At 41.9% G+C, this 20,464-nt stretch overlaps 1 protein-coding gene across 2 annotated transcripts in view; it reads right to left on the bottom strand.

The window, feature by feature from the left end:
• SPECC1L (sperm antigen with calponin homology and coiled-coil domains 1 like) overlaps positions 1-20,464 on the bottom strand; it is a 139,585-nt gene that overhangs the window by 102,474 nt on the left and 16,647 nt on the right. The window lies entirely within an intron of this gene.

Consider the following 20,464-nt stretch of genomic DNA (forward strand, 5'->3'; position numbering starts at 1 on the left):
TCAGCATTTCTGTATCCCTTGGGTAAATTCCTAGCAGTGCTATTGCTGGGTCATAAGGGAGTTCTATTGTTAGTTTCCTGAGGAACCTCCACACTGTTTTCCAGAGGGGCTGTACCAGTTTACATTCCCACCAACAGTGTAGGAGGGTGCCCGTTTCTCCACATCCTCGCCAGCATCTAGAGTTCTCTGATTTGCTCATTTTAGCCACTCTGACTGGCGTGAGGTGGTATCTCAGTGTGGTTTTGATGTGTATTTCCCTGATGAGGAGGGATGCTGAGCATCGTTTCATGTGTCTGTTGGCCATCTGGATGTCCTCTTTGGAGAAGTGTCTGTTCATGTCTTCTGCCCATTTCTTCACTGGGTTGTTTGTTTTTCGGGCGTGGAGTTTGTATCCACCTATTTTTAACAGTTTAGCTTTCTACTTTCCTATTCCACTTGAGTAATCTGCCCATTGGAAGTACTCCCTCCAATTCAGCTCCACCATCTATTTCCTACACTTTCCCAGAGAATACTGAAACTGACCAAGATAGATTCAAGTAGCTTCCCCTTCGCCAACCAGCAAGGAGTAACACCGGATCCATCGCTAACTCGAGGTACTGTGGAAAAAATCAAGTCCCTAAGAAGCTTCCCTTCAGCTTTTCATCTTCCCTTGTTTACTTCTTTTTGGAGAGAGAGAGACAGCATGAGTGGGTAGGGGCAGAGGGAGAGACAGAGAGAAGAATCCTAAGGCTCCACGCTGCATCACAGAGCCCGATGCAGGGTTCAAACCCACAAAGCCAGGAGATCCTGACCTGACCAAAACTAAGAGTCAGACACTCAACCGACTGAGCCACCCAGGCGCCCCTTACTTGCTCTTTTTTAAGTCTCATATCTTGCAGATGGCTCCCTGGAGTTTTGTTCCTTTCTCTTCCAAATTCCATGCCTGCATCCCTTTCTACACCACTCAGACCCTCTGCCATTCTCTGCCTACTTGTCCAGCTCCTGTCAAATTAACTTTTCCTAGACAGGCACAACCCAAAAGAACTTAACTGCAACGATGAAAATGTTCTATGTGTATCTGTGCTGTCCATTATAGTAACCACTAGCCACTTGTGGCTACTGAGCACTTGAAACCTGGCTAGTATGACTGAGGAACTTAATTAAAAAAAATTTTTTTTTAATTAGGGAGATCTTTTTTTAAATGTTTTTAGTTATTTCTGAGAGAGAGAGAGACAGTGTGAGCAGGGGAGGGTCAGAGAGAGAGGGAGATACAGAATCTGAAGCAGGCTCCAGGCTCTGAGCTAGCTGTCAGCACAGAGCCCAATGTGGGGCTCGAACCAACGAACCGTGAGATCACGACCTGAGCTGAGGTCAGATGCTTAACCGACTGAGCCACCCAGGCGCCCCTTAAATTTTATTTTAACCAATTTAAACTTAAAGGTACATGGTAGCCACCAAAATGGACAATGTAATAGACTGTCCCTTTCCTGCTGCTACCACGTAAAACCTAAGGAATTACCACTTTTGACCCAATAGGGTGGCTACAGTCAAAAAGATAGATGATAACAAATGTTGGAAAGGATGTGCAGTAATTAAAACCCTCACATGCAGCAGCATAAAATGATGCAGCTGCTTTGGAAAACAGTCTAGCAATTCCATTTCAAATGGCTAAACACAGAGTTACCATATGATCTAGCAATTCTACTCCTGGGTTTATGCCCAAGAGAAATAAAAACACTTGTCCACACACAAACTTATGTACAAATGTCCATAGAAAGATTATTCATAATAACCACAAACTGGAAACAACCCAACCTCAAAAAATTCTCCCAAATTATATATGTAACAGAGCATTTAGATTACTTTTCATTATCAGCACTTTTGTAACTGAATACCTATTACTATCTACTGAATACCTATTACTATCACTTAGTTCTATTTACATGCTTTCTGCATATAAAATAACTTTTTGTTTCAATTCCAAATGTCTATCAGTTGGTGAATGGATAAAGAAAATGTGGCATATCGATAGGACTATTATTTCAGCATAAAAAAGAAATGAACTACCACTACCAGGGTGCCTGGGTGGCTTGGGCAGCTGAGCCTTTGACTACTGGTTTCATCTCAGGTCATGATGTCATGGTTCTCTGGTTCGAGCCCTGCATCAGGCTCCATGCTATCAGCAGAGCCTTCTTGGGATTCTCTCTGCCCCTCCCCCACTCATCCTCCTTTTCTCTCTCTCAAAAATAAACAAAACTTAAAAAAAAAAAATTGAACTACCAACAGACAGTATGACATGGATGAATCCTGAAAACATTATACCAGATAAAAGAAACCAGACACAAAGAACCATGTATATATGATTCCATTTATACAAACTGTCCAGAATAGGCAAATTCAGAGAGACAGAAAGTAGCTAAGAGTTGTCAGAGGCTAGGGTAACAGAAATGGATACTAACTGCTAATGGACACAGAGTTTCCTCTGGGGATGAAACGTTCCAGAATTAGATTATGATGATGGTAGTAAACTCTATGAATATATTGAAAACCACTGAGTTTTATGCTTTAAATGGGCAAATTGTATATATGGAATTATATATGTATAAATGGATAAATGAACATCAAACAAGGACTTCTAGAAAGTAAATCCCAACACTGTAAAATGCCCAGTAAGATAAAGAAAAGGACTACAGTCTTGCAAAGATCTGAGAGGAGACAAGCCTCATAGCCAAAAGATTTAAAGATGCTGAGATACATTACTGGTCCAGGAACCTGGCAGCTTGAAATCTTAGGAGATCTTAGACTAGTAGTTCTCACCCACATTGGACCCAAAGCTCCCTTCCTATAACAGATACGTAAATACCCTTTACTACTATAAAAAAGAGAAGTATTCTGTAATAAAATAAATGTGAATTTTAATATCTGAATGTTCAAGCAATACTATACTAGGAACAAAACAGAAATCCACACCTCTAGGGGCGCCTGGGTGGCTCAGTTGGTTAAGTGCCCGACTTCAGCTCAAGTCATGATCACAGTTTGTGGGTTCGAGCCCTGAGTTGGGCTCTGTGCTGACAGCTAGATCAGAGCCTGGAGCCTGCTTCAGATTCTGTATCTCCTCTCTCTCTCTCACACACAAAAATAAATAAAAACATTATAAAAGAAAAAAAGAAAGAAATCCACATCTCTAAGTTAAATCACTGAACTTGACAACTGCAAATAGTCTTGACTTGGCCACATGGTGGTACTACAACTGAGATACCAGGCCATCTATCATGCATGCTATCAAGAATATGATTTTGGGGCCACATGGGTGGCTTAGTCGGTTGAACATCTGACTTCGGCTCAGGTCATAATCTCACAGTCCATGGATTTGAGCCCTGAGTCTGTGCTAACAGCCCAGAGCCTGAAGCCTACTTCAGATTCTGTCTCTCTCTCTCTCTCTAAAAAATAAACATTAAAAACAATAATAATAATAATAATAATAATAATGTGATGTTCTAACAGGATGAATCAAATTTAATGTGATGGTTAATTTTGCATGCCAACCTGACTGCTCCACAGAGTGCGAAGACTTTTGATCAAATTATCCTGGGTGTAAGGATGTTTCTGAATGAGGTTAACATTTAAATTCAGTTTCTTGACTCCTTGAGTTGGGATGTCAGTCTTTTCCTGTCTTTGGACTCCAACTTGAAAAACTGGCTCTTCTTGGCTCTCAAGCCCCACTAACTTTCAGACTAGAATTTATACCATCAGTTCTCTTGGTTCTCAGGTCTTCTTCAGATTTGGACTGGAACTTACACTGTTGGCTCTCCTGGGTCTCCAGCTTGCTGACTGCAGATCCTGGTACTTCTCAGCTTCCATGATCATGTGAGCCAACTCCTTAGAGTAAATCTATCTGGGGGGGGGGGGAGCCTGGGGTGGCTCAGTCGGTGACTTCAGCTCAGGTCATGATCTCACAGTTTGTGAGTTCAGTCCCATATCAGGCTCGCCTGCTGTCAGGGCAGAGATGGCTTCCAATCCTCTGTCCCTCTCAAACTGCCTTTCCTCCCCCTCACACTCTCTCTGTGTCTCAAAAAATCAATAAAATATTAAAAAAAAAAAACTTTTAAAAAATCTGTGTGTGTGTGTGTGTGTGTGTGTGTGTGTGTGTGTAGATCTGACTGGTTCTGTTCCTCTGGAGAACCCCAATAAACTTGGTAAAGCTGAGAACAAAACAATTTCTCCTCAATGTCTACAGTAACTGCATTCCTGGAAAATTCCATCTATACCAAAACTACGCTTAAAAAATGTATAAAATGGAATTCGATTCTCAGTCATAAGCAGTTTTTTTCTATCTACGTAAATTATTCAACAAGATATTCCAAAGTTGTGGCAGATCACAAGAAAAATTTTGATTCTACAGAAATGACACTTCATTGAGCCTAGAATTCCATGACCCCATAAATTTCAACAGCAACCACCAACCACTGAGGCAGCTAAAACAGCTTGCATGATTTTCTAAAACAACCCCTATCTAAAGGTCTTGAAAAAACAGATTATAATTCATCAGTAGATCTTGGCCCCTACCCGGTTAAGAAGGAGGAACACTAACCCTCCTTAGAGAGTCTCTAGAGCCCCCCCGAACATGGGAGAGATTACAGAGTGGAGGGAAAGGACCAGCATAGTTCACAGCACTTCAAGTGCCTGGAAGTTTAAAAAAGGGGTGGTGTGGCATATGTAAGTAACTACTATCCCTTCCAGTCCTGCTCAGGGTTGTCATGTCAGCATCCACCTCCCATCCAGAGAAGTCAAGGTTTAGGGCCAGGTGGGGGGAGGGATAAAAAGCAGCTCACCTCACAGTAATAGTATGGATCCTGTGTCTCTATATATACTAAGAATAATCTCAAACTACAATAAATCCATGAAGTATGTTAGATGTAGTTCTCAAATATTTCTTCAAAACATCAAAATTGATGCACTGCTCCCAAAACAGGGCAAGGCACTGAAGGCCTTGAGCCTGTCCCATGGGGCAGGCATCATGTCCCAGCTGTGCAGTATCCAGCACAGTTCACTGAATCATCAAAAGAGGCCACAAAGGCATTGCAGGGGCTCAGAGAGTGTAAGTAACTCTCCCTGGGTCAACTATTCTTAAGTGGCAGTAGTCTGAATCCAAATCCCACACCGGGCCCACCGTCCTATATGGCCCCCAGTGCAACCATAACCAAGAACTTCACAGGAATGTGCAGGGTTTGTTGTTGTTGTTGTTGTTGTTGTTTAACATTTATTCATTTCTGAGAGACAGAGACAGAGCGCAAGGAGGGTACGGGGCAAAGAGAGGAGACACAAAATCTAAAGCAGGCTCCAAGGTCTGAGCTGTAAGCACAGACCCAGGGCTCAAACTCATGGACTGAGAGATCATGACCTGAGTCAAAGTTGGACACTTAACCAACTGAGCCACCCAGGGACCCCAGGAATGTGCAGTTTTGATCTGAACAAATATTTCACAAGATATGAACAAAATGTAACAACACTGAAACTATACTGCTCAATCTGCCCCTTCTAGGGTTATCTACTTGTCCTATGGGTCAGTGTTGGTATTCCTGACCACATTATTTTTTTCATTTTGAAGGTACTATCATGTTATTTAATATAAAAACTATCTTTTTTAGAGCAGAAAATTTATCACCAGTTCTAAATCAGTATTATTAAGTTAGACCTACAAAGGTAAAACTTAGCTACTTTTTCATTTAAAATAATTATTTGTTAGGCATGGGCAGAGACACAGCTGCCTTCATTTTTTTAGAAATAACCCTGCATTTAGAGGGCTGCAGTCTGGGTGGCCAGAACTCTCATCAGGATGTCCTACTACTTGGGCTCCCCAGGACAGGATTTACAGCTCCAGGAGCCCTGCCTAAAGCTAATTACACATCCACAGCCACACAGGAAGCTTGAGCTTCCTTTACATCTAGGAGATCACATAATTAAAACCTACTTAGGAAAACAAATAAAGGGCCATCTCTTACCTACCAGATATGGTAGATAAAATACTACTTAAAAATCAAACCACAGGGGCACCTGGCTGGCTCAGTCAGTAGAGCATTTTATTCTTGGTCTCAGGGTTGGGAGTTCGAGCCCCAATTTGGGTATAGAGATTACTTAAAAAAAAAAAAAAATCAAACCAAAGATCTTAAAAATGGAAAATATCTTGGAGGCCATTTATAGGAAATCCTGCATGAAGCATCACTGACAAAAATTCTTCTAGGTACAAGCATCTACTGTTGGAGGAGACTACTAAAAGTTATGAAACAAGTCATTGTTTACTCAACATTCACTGAATACTTTCTTTGTGCCATGGGAAATGCCAATTCTCTAGAACACTAGTCAAACAAGGCATAAATACATGGACACATAAACATAATTAAGACAAAAATACCCACTTTCAAGTAGCTCACAGTTTAGTGGAAGAAGCAAGATACATAAGCAGTGAAGAAAGACCCCAAGCTTCATAAATATTACTGAAAAAACAAGGCATATATATACAAGGCAAAATGGCAGTAGAAAGAGCTAGTCCTCAGTTCTGCCTATGGGGTGAGAGGCACACCTCCCAGAGGTATGAGAAAGCTTGGGCTCACTTGAAGGACTCTTAAGGTGTGGCTAGAACACCAAAATATCTAAATGAGGACTGGTGGGGAAGGGCCCAGTGGGCCAGTCAAACCCTGGCCTTCATCTGACACAGGAGGGCAAACCACAAATAGAGTAAAGTCAGTGTGGCCCTAAGTCGGATTTGTTAGTTCCTAAAGACAAACCTGGCACTGTCGTGGAGGAGGGACTGGGGGGCATAATACCATGGTAGGGCTTAGGCAAGAAAAAACCTGATAGGCGTCTCTAACTCCCTTTCTCTGACCTGGCTCCAAGCTCTCCACTCAACATAAAAGTACACTCTCACCCCACAGCTCTCTCAGGAGCTGAAGACCACCACAGCACTTCTCTATGCCTGCCTTTCTGCCGTATCAGTCCCATGAATCTTCAGTTTCAGCGGGCACAGATGCTACACAGATCTGGTCTGGCAAGCAGAGCTCCTCTTAACTTAAAGGAAAAAAAACCCTGCTTTTCTAGGAGCTACCAGAGGCACATGTTGAGTTCATGGTTACCTAATACATGTCTTTTTCACACAAACGGCCACTACACTGTTTTTCTTTTTTGCACCCCTAATATTTCATTATGAAAAATTTCAAACACATGGAAATATTGAAGGAAGTATAAACACCTCACTTTTCTTCTTTTCATAGCTGTGTAATTTATATTCTGAAATAAATTTTCACCTGTATATGATAAAATTTTCATTTGGTCAGATTCAGCTCAAGGCTGAATAGGATATCTTAAAATTCTGACTTTGACTTGAAACTCACAATTCTCCCTCGAACAAGTGCTATCTTCAATCTAAGTCACATGCCCATTCAGGATCCTTATCTACAATACAAGGAGGTTAGATTCTAAGGAATCTTGAAGGTTCCTTCCAACTCCAAAAAACTTCTAACTCAGTAAAATTCACAGTAGTGATGACAATGTTACATAAGACAGAGTAATGACAAAACTCCCTCCGGGTCTCAAAACAGTAGCAGAGTACTGAACTAAAATCAGGAGAGATGGGTGCAACTCCTTCCTCTCCTATAAGAGGAGCTGATAAAACCTAACTATGGGGACGCCTGGGTGGCTCAGTCGTTTGAGCGTCGGACTTCGTCTAGGTCATGATCTCACCGTTTGTGGGTTTGAGCCCCGCGTCGGGCTCTGTGCTGACAGCTAGCTCAGAGCCTGGTGTCTCTTTTGGATTCTGTGTCTCCCTCTCTCTCGGACCCTCCCCTGTTCATGCTGTGTGTCTCTCTCTCAGAAATAAAAAAAATTTAAAAATTTAAAAAAAAAACCTAACTATGGGGGCGCCTGGGTGGCTTAGTCGGTTGAGAGTCCGACTTTCGCTGAGGTCATGATCTTGCGGTTCGTGCGTTCAAGCCCCGCGTCGGGCTCTGTGCTGACTGCCAGCTCAGAGCCTGGAGCCTGTTTCAGTCTGTGACTCCCTCTCTCTCTGACCCTCCCCTGCTCACGCTGTCTCTCTCTCTGTCTCCTAGGGGGGAAAAAAAAAAAAAAAAACCTAACTATGGAGTTGTTCTACAAAATAACATGTATAGATGAAGAACAGAAATCCTGACATACTTATTCCCGGAGAATTTACTTTGCCAGCACTCAAAGGTCAGAAAAACAGTGCAACAATCCAAGATCAGGATGGCACTTAATCTCAGTGATTCAGAAACCCCATCCTCCCAGAGCACCTGGGTGGCTCAATCACTAAAGCATCCAACTCTTGATTTTGGCTCAGGTCATGAGATTAAGCCCCATGTCAGGATCAATGTTGAGCATGGAGACTGCTTAAGATTCTCTCTCTCTCTCTCTCTCTCTCTCTCTCTCATGCGCTCTCTTACTGCCCCTCCACCCCTCTCAAAATAAATGAATAAACATTTAAAAAACAAACAAAAAAAGACACTCCATCCTCCCCAACCACCCACCTATGAAGAGCATGCCAATCAAGTTTCAGAAATAATGCCAAAAGAACCTTGAAAATTTATCTTAACTGTCATGATATTACATCAACAAGGATCCATCCTGCATGGAGAACACAGACTGCCTTGGGAACTACCAGAGAGCTGAGGCCCATCCCTCACTGAGAAGCACCTTCAGCCCTGGCAGAGTGAGGGAAAGGAACCCTTGATGGCAACTACAGGGGCATGCCCTAACTCTACCTCCTAGAATCAAACCTGGATCTTGATACTGTCACTTCTTTTTCCTTTGAACTCCTCTTATTCACCTCAATTAGAAACTTTTTTCCTGTTATGCAAAATGTACTATTTAAAACTATTTTAATTATTATTTGATTTTTAAATCTACTGTGCTCCTTTAAAACAAATAGTATCCCAGAGACTGCCCTACCTTGTTCAACAAATCTGTATCCCTAGGCAAATTACTCCACCTCTCTGAAATCTCAGTTTCCTCATATGTAAAATGGGCTGCTAATGCTACCTACCTTACAAGGATGTTAAGAGGATTCAATGAAGTAATGAACCTAAAGTGCTTAGCAGGGTTGACAGCCCACAGTAAAGATGGATAAATGTGGGCTATCATAATGTAGAAGAACACACTGCATGCCCCAAGTATGACTAATGCCTTATTAAAATAAAAGCAGCAATTCAAAAGACACTTTGTAAGAGAAACCCTTTATAAGGAACGACTAAAGACTGTTTATACTCACTACTTACATTAAATTATATACTATTGCGCACAGATGTCAACAAACAACACTTGCTTCTGGTACTTTCCCACTGAAAATTATAGATCAGGAAATACTCAAAATATATGGTAGGAGTTTACTCGAATGATAATCAAGAGACCTGCACTGTGGTTGCAAGCCTGACAAGTCTGCATGACCTTGATAAGTCATGCTACCTCTGGGAGCCTCGTTTATAAGGCAAGGAGGATGGATTAGGATTTTTCAGAAATTCAAAAATTCTATTCCATAACTTATATCATTTAGAACCAGGAATCGAAATTACTTTTAAAAAGGAAACTGCTGGGAGCCTGGGTGGCTGAGTCGGTTAAGCATCTGACTTCAGCTCAGGTCATGATCTCACACACAGTTCATGAGCTCGAGCCCTGATTTGGGCGAGCCCCACTTCTTTCTCTTTCTCTTTCTCTTTCTCTCTCTCTCTCTCTCTCTCTCTGTCCCCCCCCACCCCCCACAGCCCCTTGCTCACTTGTACCCTCTCTCAAAATAAAAAAATAAACAAATAAAGGAAACTGCTTATTAGTTATGATTTTTTATTCCTATCAATATCCCACTAAAAATCCAAAAAGGGTTTCAACCAAAACAATCTAGGGGCACCTGGGTGGCTCAGTCCAGTTAAGCATCCAACTTCGGCTCAGGACATGATCTTGCAGTTCGTGAGTTCGAGCCCCACGTCAGGCTCCGTGCTGACAGCTCAGAGCGTGGAGCCTGCTTCAGATTCTGTCTCCCTTTCTCTGTGCCCCTTCCCCACTCACACTCTTATCTCTGTCTCCTTCTCTCTCTCACAAATAAATATTTTTAAACATTTAAAAACAACAATCTAAATATATTTCTCCCTTATTTCACAAACTCCGTGTTTGAAATGTAGGGATCATATTAAAATTGTAAGTTAAGAACAAACTTAAAACGCTGAGAAGGAATCACACAGTCAAGGGAAATTTAGGAAACTAACCACATCAGAGTTACTAAATGAATCAAAACCAACAACCAATCTTATCAAAGCATGTGTACTATAAAAACCAAAAAAATGGTGAAAAGAAATTCAGTAAGAAATGTTTTAATTAGATAAATCATAATGCAACAGACTGATCCGATACGGAATTCCTCAACACATACGTGTTTCTAACCCTTCTTTTGTGAAATGACACACAATCAGAGAAGTGCATTGACAGACAGAGTTGGAGTGGGGCGTCTGGGTGGCTCAGTTGGTTGGCGTCCAACTTTGGCCCAGGTCATGATTTCACCTTCCTAAGTTCGAGCCCCGCATCAGGCTCTGTGCTGATAGCTTGGAGCCTGGAGCTTGTTTCAGATTCTGGGTCTCCATCTCTCTCTCTCTCTCTGCTCCTCCTCCACTCACACGCTCTCTCTCAAAAATAAAACAAACATTAAAAAAAAAAAAAAAAGACATACTTTGAACAAGACTCCATTGAAAAAGTCAAGACTTACTCAGAGGAAAAGCCCTATCATGTCAAAAAACTGCACATGTGCAAATGGGTATATACACAAGATGCAGAAAACAGGAACAGGAAGGAGATAGAAGCCAAAGTGAAATACCTTTGGATGTGTAATTCTTAGTCTGGATCCACATATAAAAGTCCATTACTGTCCCCAATACTTCAGTGCTTACTAAGGAGCTTGTCAACACGATACCTTCTCTCTTTTATTTAGGAGAGAGACAACATGCATACATGTGAGCTGGGGAGAGGGGCAGAGAGAGAGAGAGAGAGAGAGAGAGAGAGAGAGAGAGAGAATCTTAACCAGGCTCCAAGCTCAGCGAGGAGGTCAACGCATGGCTTGATCCCATGACCCTGCAATCATGACCAGAGCCAAAATCAAGAGTCAGACGCTCAACAAACTGAGACAACCAGGCACCCCCTTCTCATTTTTAACACCTCTTTTTTAAAGTATATTTATTTAAGTAATCACTATACCCAATGTAGGGCTCAAACTCACCACCCCAAGATCAAGAATTTCATGCTCTCCTGACTGAGTCAGCCAGGCACCCCAATACCGATTTTATTTCATGCCTAAAATCAGGGTTTAATTCTCTACTAATGTGCATGCTGAATATGGTAGTTTGTCTTATCATGGTACTGTTTCCAGAAATCAATGATCCACATAATGACTTAGGGAGGAAAGGTGGCCTTAAGATCCAACTCTCCTCCACACTTCCACCTCCAGCCCTGAGAAGGAAGTAACTTCACCCCTATGTCCTCTTCCTTACCCTAGGAGTGCACCACCCTTAAACACCCTCACGGTCACAGAAGAAGGAAAAAATAGCTTCCTCTCCAATTTCCCCCACTTTCCCCTCTTAGCTTCCTCCTTTCTCTTTCTGGCCACGCTCTATGAAGGGAGCATCAACAGGAGAAAGGCGACACTGACTGGCCATGCCCAACTGGACACTGAAGTTAAAATAAGGAGCTAATGGTAAGCAGGGCCAGCACAGCCCCAAGAGGAAGGTCATGGGCTAAGTCAGACTGTAGTGGAATGGGATAAAAAGCTGAGTAGATGAATGATAAAGACCTTTTCAAAACTTTGGGTTTGTTAAGGGGAGAATGTCAGAGAGTCACGAGGACGTGGAAACACTTTGCTGGTTTTGCTGTTGTTGCCTGGAGACCGTCAGCCGGCAAGCGAAAAAGGTCGGTGCTGCACCAGCACACCTGATTCTCATCATCGCCCTACGTGCTGGAAAGGAGGAAGAAACTGGGGTTAGAGAGGTAAACAGCTTGCCCAAAGCCTGAGCTCTTTCCACTAAACCATAACTGATAGACAGAATGCTTAGAAAAGGAGTTAAATTCAAAAGCACAACTCTGTGTACATTTGTTTTTGGCCAGAGAGGGGTCCACTCATATTAATTTATGATTTCTCTCTATTACTCTACAAGACTTAACACAAGGAAATCATTAGAAACTAGAAGCTCCCTGTAGTTTTCAAACCTAGAGCCATAAATTTTAATCTTAATGCTTTCCAAATAACAAAAAATATTATCTTTTTCATTTTCACTTAAATTCCAGTTAGTTAACAGTGTAATATTAGTTGCAGGTATACAATATAGTGATTTGGCCCTTCCATTCCTCACCCCATGCTCATCACAAGGAGTGCACTCCTTAATTGCCATCACCTGTTCAGCCCATCATCCTGCCCACCTCCCCTTTGGTAACCATCAGTTTGTCCATTTGCTCCCTATAGTTAAGCATGTGTTTCTTGGTTTGTCTCTTTTTCTCTTTTCAAAAAACCTAATCTCATACCAAGACCTCTTCAGATCCATTTCTGGAGATCTCTCTTTTTAATAGAAGCTGCCGAAAGGCCGTTAAACTGACAATACTTAACATTCCAGACAAGTGACAAAGCTGGAAGAGGACAGCCTGAAAGAATTTTTGGCTACACTACACAAATGATTTTTCCAGATTTAGTCCAAAACAAATTAGTTTCCAAAGTTCAAACTCCCAGAATGCAAGAAATTTTGAGTCTCTTCTGGCCATTCCCTCCTAAGCCAAGGTTTGTGAATATTTATTTACAAAAAGAAAACGTTTATTCAGGACCCCTTCAAACCATGGCTTTATGTTCAGAGTTTTGGCAGGCAGTTATACGCTTGCACAATGCTATATTCATAAAATAAACTGTGAGCCATATTTTTAATTAAAAATACCAATATGATATGCTTTTACATTTATAACAAACTCTGATCTGAAACACAAAATGGAAGTATTTTCTTTGCACTTCACTAATCATTCTATGTAACAATGTAAAAAATCCTTTAAAAATAAGCTTGGGACGTCTGGGTGGCTCATGACTCAGTTGGTTAAAGTGTCCAACTTCAGCTCAGGTCACAATCTCATGATTCATGAGTTCGAGTTCTGCATCGGGCTCTCTGCTGACAGCATGGAACCCCCTTCAGATCCTCTGACCCTCTCTCTCTCTGCCCATCACTGCGTGTTCTTTCTCTCTCAAAAATAAACATTTTAAAGAATAAGCTTATAGGGGAGCCTAGCTGGCTCAGTCGGTAGAGAATGTGACTTTTTTAAAAAAATTTTAATGTTTATTTATTTTTGAGAGATAGAGAGAGAGTGTGTGTGTGTGTGAGCGGGAGAGAGACAGTGAGAGAGACACGGAATATGAACCAGGCTCCAGGCTCTGAGCTGTCAACATAGAGACAGACACGGGGCTCAAACCCATGAACCGTGAGATTACGACCTGAGCCAAAGACAGAGGCTTAACCAACTGAGCCACTCAAGCACCCCAAATGACTCTTGATTTCAGAGTTATGAGTTCAAGCCCCACATTGGGCATAGAGTTTACTTTAAAAAAAATTTTTTTTATAAATTAAAATAAATAATACAAAGAAGCTTAAATTTCTAGATTTGAACCACTTCACTAGAACAACCAAAATGAGAAACAGACTAAGTGTCAGTAAGGACAGGACACCTGGAACTCTCACACACTGCTGCTATAAGAATAAAACTTACTGCTACTCCGAAAAACATTTTGGCAGTTTCTCATAAACTTAAACACATAGTTACCATATAACCCAGTAATTCCAACCCCAGGTTATTTATCGAAAAGAAATTAAAACTTATATCCACACAAAGGCATACACAAATGTTCACAGCAGCTTTTAAAATATGCATACAGGGGTGCCTGGGTGACTCGGTCTGTTGAGCATCCAACTCTTGATTTCGGCTTAGGTATGGATCCCAGGATAATGGGATCAAGCCCCAAGTCTGTCTCTGTGCTAAGTGGGAGGCTGCTTAAGATCTTTCTCTCTCTCCCCGCTCTGCTCCCTCCCTGACTTGCACTCTCTTTCTCTCTAAAATAAAATTTAAAACTTAAAAAGTTAAAAGTTAAAAATAAATAAAAATACAGAGGCACCTGGGTGGCTCACTCAGTTAAGCATCTAACTTAGGCTCAGATCACCAACTCACAGCTTGTGGGTTTGAGCCCCTTGTCAGGCTCTGTGCTGACAGCTTAGAGCTTGCAGCCTGCTTTAGATTCTGCGTCTCCCTCTCTCTCTCTCTGCCCCTCACCCACTCACACTGACTCTCTCTCTCAAAAAAATAAATTAAATAAATAAATACATATAATACCTCCAAACCAGAAACAACCAAAATGCCCATCAACAGGGAATGGATAAACAAACTGTGGTATAGCTATATAATAAAATAAAACTCCACAAGAAAAAAGGAAGAATCCACTGATAACATGCAATAGCATAGATGAAGCTCAAAAACATTATGATAAGCAAAAGCATATGAAACTAAGAGTCAGACACTTGGTCGGCTGAGCCACGGCCAGCTACGCATCCAACTCCACACTGTTAGTGTGGAGCTTGCTTAGGATTTTCTCTCTCTCCGCCCCTCCCCTGCTTGTAAGCGTAAGTACACAAGCATTCTTTCAAGATAAATAAACTTTAGAGGCGCCTGGGTGGCTTAGTCGATTGAGCATCCGACTTCGGCTCAGGTCACAATCTCACCATTTCTGAGTTCAAGCCCCGCATCTGGCTCTGTGTTGACAGCTCAGAGCCTGAAGCCTGCTTCTGATTCTGTCTCTCTCTCTCTCTCTCTCTCAAAAATAAACAAACATTAAACAATTTTTTAAAATAAACTAAAAAGGGGCGCCTGGGTGGCTTAGTCGGTTGAGCATCTGACTTTCGCTTAGGTCACGATCTCGCAGTTCGTGGGTTCGAGGCCCACATCGGGCTCTGTGCTGACTGCCAGCTAAGAGCCTGGAGCCTATTTCAGAGTCTGTGTCTCCCTCTCTCTCTGACTCTCCCCTGCTCACGCTGTCTCTCTCTCTCTCTCTCTCTCTCTCTCTCTCTCTCCTAGAAATAAATAAAAAAAATATTTAAAAAATAATAAAATAAAATAAGCATTTTGATAAATTAAAGAAGCCTGATCTATTCCATTTACATGAAATTCTACAAAATACAAACTTTTCTACAGTGACAGAAAGTAGATCAGTGGTTGCTTGGGGGTGGAGGAAAGGGAAATTAATTGAACAAGATAAGGGAAATTAATTGAACAAGATATAAGGGAACTTTTGGGGGTTATGGAAATACTCTGTATCTGGATTGAGGTGCTGCTAATATGGCTGTATACATTTTTCAAACCCCACCAAACTGTACATTTAAAATAGAAGGATTTTGTTGTATACAAATCATATTGTAATGTTCATCTTTTAAAAATACAATAAGTTCCTAAATGCTCAATTAAAAAAATCAAAACTTTAGATCTGAGAATTGTTTTGTCAATAGCACAAAGGAAGTCTTTCTAAACTAAACAAGTTAAAATAGATTAGAATTTGAATTGGGTTTAATAAAAATGAAATCCTTTTCAACAAGCATTTCACTAGTTAGATAAAATGAAAATTAATAAAATTGCTAAAGAGTTTTTTCCTTGTGTCTACTGAGTATAAGGTCGTGGTCTCAATAGTGGGAATTTTGCCCCCTAGGGGACCACTGGCACTGTTTGTATATATTTCTGGTTGTCACGATAGAGTGGTGGTGCTACTGGCATCAAGTGGGTAGAGGCCAGGGATGCTCTAACCACTCTATAATGCACAGAAGAGCCCCTTTCAACAAACAACTATATGGCCCAAAATATCAATAGGGTCAGGACTAAGAAACCTTGGTGTATAGGGATTGGTTTAAACCTTGAAGGGAAGACGTCTATCTTTCTGCACCTTACCATATACAGGGTCACATTTGCATAGACATTCTGTTAAGAAAGCAACTCAACAGAGCTGGCTGATAGGAAGGGAATGTCTCTGCCACAGGGCCTTATTACTACCCTGGATTTCCATCCACATTTCCTGGGAAAGGGCAGAGAGGTCAAAGAAGGGCTCTCTCTGATCTCCTAGAATGAAATGTCAGAAGGAGCCACAGGGCCTCATTGCTTACCTGTACTTCCTTCTGAAGTCCCCTAGCTGCCTGGCAGAGACTGACCACCCCAGAGGGGATGTATGCCAAACTCCACCGTTCTCCAATCCCTCTGAAACTTCGCTGCCAAGAGGAAAAGGAAAACCTGCAGGCACCAAGCACTATGCTGGAAATTTCACACACATTTTATTCAATTGTCCTTCATCTACGGAGATGGATGTGATTATCAAGTCCACTGTAAAAAGGATAACCTGAGCCTTCACAGCTGGCAAATGTGACAGCAGGGATCTGAATCGGTCTGACTCTAAACCCTGTGCCATTCCACCACAACTGGGGAATTCTCTGGATTGTCTTTCTTTATCTCAGGGGGTGGCCTGTACAGTGAGACTCCAGAGAGCCTCTGGTATGCTCGATGTTTGGAGATGTTTAACTATGGTGAAGATATGTCTTGCCAAGACTTATAGCATTCCCTCTTCTCCAACCCCACCATGCCTACCAGCCCACCTCCATCCTATTTCTGTTTTGGGAAAAAGGATAGCCTGACAACTACCACAGCCTTCTGACATCCTCCCAACCCACAATGCTCCCACACCATAACTGTTTCTCCACACTGAAGCACAAAGTCCACCCTCCCACTCCACAGTGGCAGGTAATGCCCCACTCCCTGTTTCAGACCAAATGCCCCACTGACCAACACATGTCCTCCAGATCTCAGCTCCCACCCACCCTCCCCACCTGGTTTCCCATTTTATACACAAACATAGCTATGCTCTTCCAAACAGCCATACTTCTGCTCCTACCATTACCTATCCCTGAGAGCCCCTTACCATCTTCTTGCCTGAGAAATAGCTGCTCACATGTCACATCAAGATTTAGCTCAAAGACATCTCCTGGTACTTCCACCACAGCAATCACCTCACTGCATTTTATCTAGGCAACATATGGTACACAATTAAACAACAAAAAAAACTGCTGTTTATCTCAAATTTAAATATAATTGGGCATCTGCAGTTTCTCTGGCAACCCTAGGCCTGGCACATAAACCCACAAATAGGGAGGAAATGAAAGGCACCAGTGGGGAAGGGAGCAAAAGAACACAAGAAGATTAAAAAAAAGTGAATCATGACCAAAAAAGATGGACAGAAGTTTTATGCCATACTCAGCAAGAATGTGAAAAGTCCGAATCCCCCAGCTTGATATCAGTCCTCCACAAAACAGCCTGACCTACATACAATTCCAAAACCAGTGTCTGGGACTCTTCTCCAAACAGCCTAAGTTTAGAGCAACAGGTCTATTTCTCTTTCACGAATCCAGCACTGGTCACTCTGCCTTATTCACGTAGCTCCCACTAGCTGATATGTTCTTCCCTCAACTCCAATGTCCATTCACTGAAAATGCCTCCTCCTTCAAAGCCGATCTCAAAGGATGGATACAGCTCAAGTACCCTCGAGGTCTATTTCAGACAACCTACGGCACTGATAACAACGTCCACACCTGGTCCCCACCTCCCCACCCCCCACCTCTCAAGGGCCCAGGCACTTAGACTGTAACTCTTTCAGCACTTATCAACATATCTTCAGATGCAGTTGTATAGAGACTAGTCCCACAGGCCTCATGAGGATGCAAATGCTCATTTACAAAGCAGGGCAGGGTAAGTCCCTTAAAGATATCATTTAAGAACTATACAGAGAATGGAACCAAACACCCAAAAAAGAAGACAAAAATCAAAGCTATGAGGTGAACTGCCCAAATCACTGCTGAAAAGGACATGTGTGTCAAAAGCAAATCCTAGTAAAGTCTTTCTAGACAGGCCACTTAACCTCCTATTACACAGTTTACAGCCTGTTATGAGACATCCTGTAACTTGAGTGTAGAAATTCTGCTCACTGATTAGTGGTAGGATAAGGATATAAGAGGGAAAAGAGAAAAACAGTGGAAAGCACTTCCTTCTGAGTTCAAAATGTCATAGTCCACACTTCCTTGTTAAAATGCTGAGATATATTGGGGCGCCAGGGTGGCTTAGTCAGTTAAGCGTCCGACTTTCGTTTAGGTCATGATCTCGCGGTTTGTGGGCTCGGGCCCCGCGTCGGGTTCTGTGCTGACTGCCAGCTCAGAGCCTGGAGCCAATTTCGGAGTCCGTATCTCCCTCTCTCTCTGACCCTCCCCTCCTCACGCTGTCTCTCTCTCTCTCCTAGAAATAAATAAAATTTTTAAAAAAATATTTAAAATGCTGAAATATACCATTTAACTCAATTACACTGATTTTGCTGTTGCCAATTTAGGATCATACTGTTTGTCTTCAATGCTCATGCAATAAACATCAATGACATATCAGAATTTCAGTAAAACATAACCAATCCGGTATTAAGAATACAGAACATTTAAAATATGTTTCTTTTAATGTTTCATTCCAATTTTTTAAAAAGTAAAATTTCAGAACACTGCTACATGATGTTATTAGCAAGCTAAATTTCAGTAAAAGGTTATTAGTAGCATATTTTAAGAATAACAGATTCCATGGGGCGCCTGGGTAGCCTAGTCGGTTAAGCAACTTCAGCTCAGGCCATGATTTCACGATTCGTGAGTTCGAGCCTCAAGTCAGGTTCTGTGCTGACAGCTAGCTCAGAGCCTGCAGCCTGTCTCTGGATTCTGTGTCTCCCTCTCTCTCTGTCCATACCCTGCTAACGCGGTCTCTCTCTCAAAAATAAATAAAACATTTAAAATATTTTTTAAAAGAATAAAAGAATAACAGATTCACAGGGCTCCTGGCTGGCTCAGTTGGTAAAGCGTCCAACTTCGGCTCAGGTCATGATCTCATGGCTCATGAGTTCAAGCCCTGCGTTGGGCTCTGTGCTGCCAAGCTCAGAGCCTGGAGCCTGCTTTACATGCTGTGTCTCCCTCTCTCTCCCCTTCCCCTCCTCATGTTGCACTCTCTCTCTCAATAAATTTTTTAAAAATTAAAAAAAAAATAATAAGAGATTCCCATACATTATCACAGCATCTTACCCCCAACTCAGTGATGGAAATCTTCAAATTCTGATATAAGGCTCTGGAGACAAGTCAAAGAAGAGAGACTTTCAACTCAGGAGGTTGCTTAAAAAATACAGCTGTTTTCAAATTTGAAAAGATCCAGAAGGCAGGAATAGGACTAGTGAACGAAAGTTATCAAGAGGCGGACTCCAGGACAGCTAATAATCAAAGATGCCCCTACACTAAATGAACTGCCTTGAAAGTAGTTGGATCCTCCTCCTCACTCTTCAAAAGTCTTCTAGTGGGGCGGGTAGGGTTGATTTATCACAGGACATCAGTGAAAATGGGAAGTTCCTACAATGACCTCAGTTAGCTGGGTATCAGATATTCACGATGGTTCATCACTAAACCATCCAAACAGCAGTGGGATAAATTCAATTATTTTAAAAAGCATATATGGTAGTTTGGCAGGAAGAGTTCTCCTAGCTTACTTTCTCACTTGCTTGTACCTGATGCAATCTTTTTTCAGTTCAGCTACCCTTACCATCTGAAACTCGCCAAGCTCATTTCTGACACAGCATGGCACAGAGATTTAATCACTGAAAAATATCTAAAGTCTGGGTTTCTGACAATTTTTTTAAGTACATAGACAAAAGATAAACCAGTACTGCTATGCAGAAATTCATCAGCCATCTGAAAGATAACAGGTCTTTTTCTTCTTGATCTCCCTAATCTCTGAAACCACTTTCAAAGATGTGTGGTGACTAAGAAGTCTAATGACCCTTTCTGAGAAGGCACTCTGATATCAATACAGAACCTACCACTGCTTACCACCCTCTCTGTCCATCTGCAGTGTATAACTCCTTTGGCTGTGCAAACACAGTGCCTACACAGCTTTTTCTATGCAAAATTTTGCACAATCACATGCAACTGGGAACGAAACAGGGTAAGAACCCTGGGTGCTTATCTCCATGGATATAAACCTGGGTGAGACAGTAAATACTGCATTAGCCTTTCATCAGAGAATCTCATACTTACATAATAAACCTCTCCTTAGCCTACCATCCTAGTGTACACTGTTCAATTTTCATTTCCAGTTAAAAAACAATCTTCTGGGGCACCTGGGTGGCTCAGTCAGTTGAATGTCTGACCTCATTCACGTCATGATCCCACAGCTCATGATTCAAGCCCCATATCAGGCTCACTGCTGTCATGACAGCACAAAGCTGGCTTCGGATGCTTTGTTCCCCTCTCTCCGCTTCTCCCCCCCACCCCCGCCCCCACTCATACGCGCTCTCGCGCGCTCTCTCTGTCTCAAAAATAAACACACA

This window comes from Hyaena hyaena, unplaced genomic scaffold (genome assembly GCF_003009895.1).
Source record: "Hyaena hyaena isolate Hyena2069 unplaced genomic scaffold, ASM300989v1 scaffold_1080, whole genome shotgun sequence".
Lineage (NCBI taxonomy): Eukaryota > Metazoa > Chordata > Mammalia > Carnivora > Hyaenidae > Hyaena > Hyaena hyaena.